General features: G+C 56.1%; 1 protein-coding gene across 1 annotated transcript in view; it reads left to right on the top strand.

Annotated features, from left to right (window-relative positions):
- The first annotated feature begins 6,078 nt into the window (after positions 1-6,078).
- PLXNA2 (plexin A2) overlaps positions 6,079-9,275 on the top strand; it is a 254,704-nt gene continuing 251,507 nt past the window's right edge. Inside the window, exon 1 of the mRNA XM_075529818.1 lies at positions 6,079-6,759. The gene's annotated coding sequence lies outside the window, so the exon portion shown is untranslated. The remainder of the gene's footprint in view (positions 6,760-9,275) is intronic.

The following is a 9,275-nucleotide window of genomic DNA, read 5'->3' as shown; positions in this document are numbered from 1 at the left end:
GGGGTGTTTGTCAACTCCTAAGAAGGAGGGCCGCCTCCGTCGTGGACGTGCTTTGTGAGTCCACGTGGAAAAATCACAAGGCAGAGACCCGTTTTGCTCTGTGGTGCTTAGGGGTGGAAGGGCAGAAAGAAAGAAGCACCACAGACATCCTGGGCAAACAACGTAGGCATCCCAGAAACGATTCCGAAGGAGGGTCTTCCTGCTCAGCCCCCTCTGTCTTCTTCAGAAACCCGGACATAGTCACCCGCCCAGAAGCACAGTGTTTGCCTCTGGACAGAACTGCCCGGCTTCCAGGCGATACCACCATGTGTGTGTGTCCTGCTTTTCTGTCTGCCGGGCCCGTTCACCGTCTGTGTCTCATCTGACTCTTGTGCAAGACAAGGATCATGTCCCCACGTCACAGAGGGGGAACCTGAGGCACTAAAACGCTGAGCCAGGGACTGCTGGGTCAAGAGCATCCTGTGTCTTGCTTTGTGGAGGATCTTGGGGGAAACACAGGGAGGAGGGCTGCCCCTCAGTCCATCTGCTCTCTGAACTGGACACTGAGCAGCAGGGAGAGGTCAGGAGCTGGGCCTGGCCTGACCTTTCCCTCGAAGGACTGACGCCCCATAGACCAATCACCCCATCCTCTTCCCTGCAGCCGCCAGCCCTGGCACAGGCAGAAACAAACTCTGCTAAGCATTGCAGAGCTCGGCTGCACTGGGGCGGGGGCTCAGTGGCTGAAACCCCCTGAGAAGCCCACAAGGATGAGGGGTGGCAGCCGGGAGGGAGGGTGAGCTATACTGAGGCCTGAGCTCTACTCACCGGGAGGTTTAGGGAGAAAAGAGAAAAATCCCGCCTTGTTTGATTTGGAGCCTTAACAGGCTTGTTACTGTTTAAAGTGCACGGGAAAGTGGGATTTGTGCAAGGATGCGCTCGAGGGTAGGAGAGAGGAGCATGACGTCTTTATGAATGGCACCGAGCACCCCAGAGCAGGTGCCCCGGGTCTGTCCTTGTGTCCCGAGCCTCTGATTCCATTGCCCAGGCCCAGGAGCACTGCCCTGGCATCCCCAAAGCCTCTCTCTCCATTCACGGAATTTGGCTCACACAGGCCTGTCTGGCCAGTCACACCAATTCCTTTGTGCCCAACAATGTGGGGGATGGAGAGGAGCATGCTGAGTCCTCACTGTGGCTGCCTGGGAGATAGAGAGATCCAGACAGACCCACCCAGGAGGGGAACCCCTTCCCTGCCTCCAGTGGTGGGCACACCCCTGATCAGGCCGAGGGTGAGATGGTTTGTGTCTGAGAGCAGTGGCAGATGGTGGCGTCAGGAGTCCCAGCTTTGGAAGCGAAATGCAGGGCTGGCAACAGCTCGTGCACACCGGAGGCCCCCCAGCTACACTAGCCAGTTCAAGCACACATACCTCCCACCCCAGAACCAGACACAGCCTGTGCACTGAGCCCCGATCACCCTCCTCAAGGCGCCCTAAATATATGCGCGCGCACACTCGCAGGCAGACAGCATTCCCATGCTAACCACCGATGGCTTCCCACCCCACACACCCTTCTGAAAGGGAGCAGACTGGATGCTGAAAGCTTGCCAAAGGACAAGGCGGCCGGCTTCCAGCACCAAAAATACCTCCTGGGATTAGAGGGGCTACTGGCTTCCATCTATTTGTGGGGCTGGAGCTGAGGCTGAGATAGGAAGAGGACTTCCCCTGGGCTTGGCTGCCTGCCCTTTTGGGCCTGCACCCCAAAGCCAGGGTTGAGTGGAGGGGCTGGCTTTCAGTGTCCCAAGGGGGCCTGTTCCCTGGCTGCTCAGCCAGACTTGCCTTCCACAGAAGAAATACTCTCTTCCTCAGGAAAGTGCAGGTCCCTTCTGGGATGTTCGTGCCATGCTCATCCCCACTTGCTCTCTCTTCTTCACTAAGCCCCCCCACCTGGTGACAAGCTCAGAAGGGGCTCAGGGGCCGGGATCAACATGTGGTAGCCACATATGACACTCTCAAGGGGCAACAACCTGGGGCAGAAGTGGGAGAGCCACAGCAGAGGAGGTATCTGTTCAACTTGATATCATTGTCCAAGGATGGTAAATTGGCACAAGACAAGCCCGTTCCTCCCTTATTCATTGCTTTAGTCAATGATTGTTATTACACGCCTATGCCTTACTCAGAATCCCTGGGTGGTACTCACAGCTCACTACCCTGGAGTCACTGCCGCCTCATGGTGACCCTATACAACAAAGTAGAACTGTCCTTGTGGGTGTCTGAGACTGTTCACTCTTTACAGGAGTAGAAAGCCTCCTCTTTCTCCAGAGGAGCGACTGGTGGTTTCAAACTGCTAGCTGACCTTCTCATTAGCAGGGCAACTGGTAACCACTCCCCCACCAGGGATCCCAAAGGGTTAATGCACTTGGCTGCAAACTGGTGGTTGGAGTCCGCACAGAGGCACCTCATTCTACTTGGGAAGACTCAGCCACGGAAAACCCTAGGAGCACAGTTCCTTGGACATGGGGACAGCGGGAATCAGAATCCACTCGAAGGCAGCTGGTTGGGGGTTGGTTTGGGTTTTCTCTACTATATATCGGGAGCCCTGCTGCAGGAGGTCGCTGTGAGTCGGTTTTGACTCAACAGCCATTGTTTGGAGTTGGACCTGAAACTGCCGGACTGTTACTGACCCTCCGGAGGGGAAGGACTACTCCGCTCAGGAACTGGTAGAGGCTTCGTGCGTCCCTGGGGACTTTGAATTTGACGTCAGCAGGACAGAATGAGCAAGAAGGCAGTGAAGGTCAGATACTTATCAGCAAATATGAGTCTCCAAGAAGACACAGACAGGTCTGCAGGAGTGGAGCCTGTAGGATTATTGGCAGGATTTCAAAATATGTGCTTAAGAGTTAATTGAGTACTACATGCAGGTGTAAAGGAAGGAACTTTGCACACTTGTTCTTCTTAGTCAGTATATGTGGAATGAGTGACTGAATGGGTACATAGCCATCAAAGGAGTGAGTCTGCCTTTATGGTCTAGAGGCTTCCTTATCTTGATGTTGCCTGGGACGATGTCTAAATACACACGATGACGCTGGGGGTTTTCTGTGTTTTTTTTTCCTTTCATTTATTTCCAAAGTATATTGTGATCATTATGTGCTTAACTAATAAGATCCTTATTTGTTCTAAGCTATTATTAGGGCTACTAGGAGGCCTAAAAATAACAAGACATTGTTCCATGTTAATGATTCTATTCCCCAAATACTTCCACATAGGTCTGTTTTAATTCCCTCAGCTTCTCTGACCATACAAAGTAGAAAGGACCATCTTGCAGACAGGCCAAGTGCAGGGCTGCATTCCAGATTCCTCCCTATGAGTCAAGTCCCTGTAAACTCACCAGACTCGCATCTCAGCCCCTGCTTAGTGGCAACGTGACAACAGGATGACACGGTCACCAGCCTATAATGTGTACCCGCGCCTGTGCGCTCTCTGCCTGCCTTAACTTGGGAGGAGAGCAGAGGTCAGTCGGTGAAGGGAAAGGTGAGGAGAGAAGGCTGTTTTCTGGCTGCTTTGCTCTCCGTTCTAGGATCCGTTTCTGGACTTCTGGGGAAGGGACCAGGGAAGATGGTGGTGTCAGGAGGGTACTATTTAGGTGCATTCTGCTCTATCCAGGATGTGTTGGAATTGAGGCATGGGGAGGAGCTGACACCTCATCAGCACTTGCATTAGGACCAAAGAGCACTCATTTTCAGCTGTGAGCTTTATCTGTTAGATATCCCCGGTCCTCTCCCTGGCAGCCTTAGGCATAGCTGGCCAAATGGAAGCGCCATGCATCTAACAAATGGGAGAACGATTGTTTCACAGTTTTCTCCCATCTTCTTCCAATCTTCTCCTTTAAAAAGAAATGTGGTTTAGATTTGCGGCAAGAGATAAGAGGCTGCGCTGGACTGTCTAGATGAGAAGATGAGAGCCACTTCGACAGAGAAATAAATGATCATAGCAGGTAACCTATGATAATTGCTTGGAATGGTGCCAGCAATAAATTCTAAGGAAGTTCAAAGGCAAGAAAAGGTATGGATCGAGGAAGGTAGCTTAGGCCCATTTTGGGGGTGGCCGTGTGGCTCCACAGGATAAAATCAGGGATAACCATCAGTAATAAATAATACAGAGATAAATTTCAACTAATTATCATTCAGAACATTTTTTTTAAAAGGTCCTAGTTTCTGCAGTTGTAGGAGTCAAGCTTGACTAGATGACTGTGCAGGGTGACACATGTCTAAGTTTCTCATTTATTTCTTAAGGTCTCAATAGCTCTGAAAGGAGTTTCCCGGGTACCAAGTGGTTAAGCACGGAACTGCTAACCTGAATGTGTCCATTGAAAATCCCCAGAGGTGCCTTGGATATAAAGCATGGCAATAAGTGTCCTAAAGGTCACAGCCTTGAAACCCCAATGACACAAAGTTCTACTTTGCATTCCTGGGCTCCCTATAAGTCAAGATCAGAATCAATTCCAGGAAGCAAACTTTGACTCCTTTCAGGATGGCTGGTCCTCCTGTCCCTCCCCTCCCCTCCCTCTTCCATAATGGAGCCCTGGTGGCTTAGTGGTTATGCATTCAACTGCTAACCTGGAAATTGCATGGTTGGAAACCACCAGCCCTCCGTGGGAGAAAGACTGGGATTTCCTCCTGTAAAAACTTAGAGTCTTGGAAACTCGAAAAAGTAGTTCTACCCATCCTAGAGGGGCTCTAGGCATGGCATCGACTTAAAAGCAGTGACTCAAAAGCAGTATGTCTGGGTTTGTTGTTGTTGCTATTGTTTTTAAATACCTCAAGGAGCCCTAGCTGCACAGTAGTTAGGCATTGGCCTAACAACCTCAGGGTCAGATGTTTGAAACTGCCACCCCTGCCTGTGAGGGAAAGACAGGCTCCTGTAAGGTTACTTTCTGGGAAACCCACAGGGGCGGTTCTTCCCAGCCTTGTAGGGTCATTCTGAGTAAGCATCCACTTGGATGGCAGTGAGTTGGTTTGGTATTCATACCGCTGAGGACTGTGGCCACGAGAGGGCAATAGAGGGAGCTTGTCAGACCACTTGGAAGCCTTGAGCAAACTCTAATCGCCAACAGGAACTACGCAGACAGACCCGGAGAACTTCTGGGGTCTTGCTTGCAAGACCCATTTGGACACAATGACCAGGTCCAGAGGCTGCAGAGATACCGTGGCTCTATGTGGCTCGGGGTCTGGTCGTGAGGACCAGAAACATGACCACTAGGAATCCAGAAACCTCCTACCTTATGAAAATAAGTTATCTTGAGGCCACTTCTCTGCTGCCCTGGCAGGTTCCCTGGGCCTGGATTTGGCAAGCTCCCTGACCTCCCCACCACCCCACTCCTAGTCAGGACTTGCCAGATACTCAGAATCCCTAAGAGAGCTGGAAGCTTGAGACCCTGAGCAGGGCTCCTCTGAGCGTTGCAGAAATAATAATTAATACCAGCCACAAACCTCATTTGACAGGTTGCTGGCCTTTCATGAAACCAAGAGGGCAATTGTTGCTACACATTTCATGACCTGGAGCCTTAACCCTAGCTAGGCAAGGCCTCACCCAATCCGCCCTTTGCTCAAATTACAGATGAAGGGAAGGGGTGGAGGATGTGCACGGTGACAGGTGAAGCCAAGGAAGAGGTGTCCCAGTATCTGCTTCCAACGCCCACCCTGCTTCCTTCCTGAGCCCCTCCACCCCCACCTCTGGGAGACGAAGCCAGCAGGTCTCTCCAGGCCAGCACTCAACTCCCCAGACCCAGGCAGGATTGTCGTTGGCCACTTGGCCACTTAAGGTGGCCAGTGTGTCCTGGCTGAGCCCTGCGCAGGGCGGGCAGCCTGGCGGCCTCGCGGTGCCCAACCTGCGTCTCCTTTGTTGACAGCTGGCGGAGGAAGCCGTCCCGACGGGCGGGGGAGGGGCCCGGGGCCCGGCTGCGGCGGGCGGGTGATGCCAGCGGCAGGCGCGGGCGCGGCCCCAGCCCCCGGCCGGGGCGGCCGGCAGGGAGGGGGTTAACGCGCGCGGCCTCTATGATAATGAGCTGCATGGTAATATAGGGAGGCCGGCGCTCAGGGCTCCGCCGCCGCCGCCGCCGCCACGGGAGCTGGAGCTGCCGGGCGGAGTAGCGTCCGCGCCAGACTGGAGCGGGAGGGCGGGCGAGCGCAGTTCCTGGGAATTTTGCAGCCCGGAGGGCGAGCGATTCGGAGAGCGACCCCGCTCGAGAGCTGGAGAGAGCGGTCGGCTGCGCCGCGGACGCCCGTGCGCGCGGAGGCAGGCTCGAAATAGATCTCCAGCGCCGAGGCTCCCGGAGGAAATGGAACTGTGAGCGAGCCGGGGAGCAAGAAGGGAAGGAAGCGCCCGGGTTGCTGATGTCAGAGGAGCCCGGAAAGTCGCGGTGGAAAAATCTGAAGACAGCCGCGGCTCGGCGTCTTTCCCAGCAGAGGCACCGCCAGCCACCCCCAGCCACCCCCTCGGCGCCTCCGGGTGCCCCCCGCGAGCCGGCGACAGCGTCCGGCGGGGCTGCTGCGGGGCGACCGAGGACCGCGGGGCGCGCGGACCGGAGACCGCGGGGCCACTTCGGGAATACAGATAAGTGGCGGGTGGCTGGCCGTGGATGTTAATGAATGTGGACTCCATGTGGATTCTCTCGTGCCCGTGATTCCGAGCTGCGAGTAAGAAGAGGAGCAGCGCGCCGCCCTCGGCCGCCCGCGGCCCGGGCGGACCGACCGGGGACAGAAGGACAGACCAGCGACGCCTCAGCGGGGTAAGCAGCGGCTTGGGCTGGGCGCTCGGACTCGGGGGCGTCCTGTCCCCTCTCCCCACTGCCCCCCGTGCGTGCACACCCCAGGCGGTCCTCGCGCACCCGTCCCTCGGGGACCCGGGCCCTGGCCCCGGGGCTCGGCCGCGGCCGGCGAGTCCCCACGCGGATGTCTTCGGCCCTGGCCCGGTCACTTTCGCCGGCCGGAGCGCGATGTGCACGCGTGAGCGGCGGACTCGGAGCCGCTGCCTCCTGCCCTGGGCTGCCGGGCCGGTCGCCGGCTGCCAGCCCGGGGCTGCGGACGCGCCGCCGCTCTGGGCGCGCCTCCTCCGCGCACCTGCCGGAGGTCTTGCGGCTTTGGGAAGCCCTGGGCTAGCCTAGGCGTCCTGAGAGCAGGCGCCCGGAACAAGGCCTCCGGGGCTGGAGCTAAACAGCCCGAGGCCACCGTGGCCAGCGCTGGACTGGAGGCGTCCACTCTTGCGCTTAAGTCCCTGTGGTGGCTGCTGACTCTGTGCCGTGGATCTGGGGACTTGGGAACCAATTGGAGGAGAACCCATCATTTGTGCGGGTTCTCGATGGCTCCTGAAGCAGTTCCGAGGCGCTGAGTTGGAGTGTGTTCTCCATGCCCATGTGAGGAAGCGCCCAGCAGTAGCCCAGCGCTGAGCAGCACCCAAGCCCAGCGGGTCTGAAGTGGGAGCTCGCCCAGGGTGCCCCTAACCCCGGAGAGAAGAATCTCTCTTGCCATATTCCCATCTTGCCCCACCCCACAAATGATGGAGGGATTTTAGACAACCCCTTTCTTCTGCATCCCACAAGTAGCCAATATCTATGCTGATCTTGGTCTGAGTGGCCAGAGAGAGCTGCCCCCACCCCCTCCACCAAACTGGCATTGCCAGTTCTCCCCAAAGGCCTACTACTTCTTTAGCCTGACCCTTGCCCTAGTCAAGCTAGAGGTAGGGAGAAGGAAAGTTGGGCCAAGCACTTGGGGTTCAAGGTCAGTTGTGAGGTGCTGAAGACTCATAGTGACCTCAGCCGACCCAGGGGAACTTCCCTCTGGGGTTTTCTGGGCTTGTCACCTTTACCAAAGCGGATCACCAGGTCATTTCTCTCTCGGAGCAGTGGGGTGGGTTTGTATAGGTAGCCTTTGGGTTCCCTGCCAGGCACTTAACCTTTGTGCCACCAGGGCGCCTTCAGATCAAGTTGAGGCTTTGGAAATGAAAGCCCTGTGTTGGGGGCAGTGGGAATAGCATCTGTCCCTCTGTCTCACTGCTCGGTGACATTGGCACACCGGGAATGGATGAGCGAGGGGCAAAAGAGGTTGTCGGGATGGGAATGACTGCCATCAGGAACTGGAGCTAGTTGTTTGGGGCCCCTTCAGCTTGGAGGAACCTGTGGAAATTTGGGGAAAGACCCCTTCATCCCATGCCTTCTGTTCCTTGGCACAGTGGACGGGGTTTATGAGCAGCAAGACAAGATGTGTGGAGTGTCTGGGGCGGGGTGGCACTTTGTCAGAGCAGGTGCCAGGTCCAGCCCTCTCCTCCCCCCCTCACTATACCAGCTCCTGACCTGGGAACTTCACCCTCCCGTCTGGGTTGGCTTTGGATTCTGGGGCCTTGCCTGGAGTGACAAGACCCCAGGAGGAGATAGTCCTGGCTGGAAGCATTCAGTTACTTCCATTTGAAATGCACAACTTTTGTGCACTCACCAGAGAAAGCTCCTGGAGTTGCTAGCGGCCCTTTCCCCTCTGACCTTCAGATTTGAAGAGAGAAGAATCCATTAACTTTCCCCTTGCCTCCCACAGCACCTCTTGCCCTGATTACCTAAGGTCCCTCCCTGATGGCCTGGGGGTCCAGCAGGGGGGTGGCGGTGGGGTGTAGTGGGCAGAGAGGGTAGAGAACTGAGAACGGAGAGAACGGGTCTTCGCGAATGGGTCTTCGCTCGGCTGGTTTTCTTTTCCATCCTCCCACGTGGCATCGCCACCTTTTCCTCCTTACCGCTCATCACCCTGAGGTGGCCGGCACCAGCCAGTATTGCTTCACCGGTCCGTGCTGCTCGCTCCGGTGCCCAGTTACTGACTGATCTTCCGGGACCTGCTGATAGAGGGAGGGCAATGCCACCGGCTTCTCTGCTCGCTCACTGTCCACAGCAAATTGCATTAGGATGGGGCAAATTGGCTTGCAAAGCAGCTAAATGGAAATGACATTTGGAGTGATGGGCAGAGGAGATGCGCCCAGGAGCTGCAGAAGCCCAAGTGAGAAAGTGCCGGTAATCGGGGGATCCACTGCTCTAGGACCATGAGTCAGGCAAGGGAGCCCACCTGGGCCAACCCTCTCTTTGCCACTGCCTAGGATAAGGGGTCAGGGAATGTGTTTCCAGACCAGGAGTAGGGCAGGGTGCCGGTTACCCCCGCAGCCCAAGTCTAAATGGGCAATACAGGGCGGTGTCCCATGCCCATCATCTGGCACCCTGTCATGACCAGGTTGGTGACCCTCCTCTCAGAGCTGATCTGAATGCCTCCTCCT

The sequence above is a fragment of the Tenrec ecaudatus genome, chromosome 1 (genome assembly GCF_050624435.1).
Source record: "Tenrec ecaudatus isolate mTenEca1 chromosome 1, mTenEca1.hap1, whole genome shotgun sequence".
Classification (NCBI taxonomy): Eukaryota; Metazoa; Chordata; class Mammalia; order Afrosoricida; family Tenrecidae; genus Tenrec; species Tenrec ecaudatus.
The sequence above is the reverse complement of the archived record's forward strand: the minus strand, read 5'-3'. Positions and strand labels throughout refer to the sequence as shown.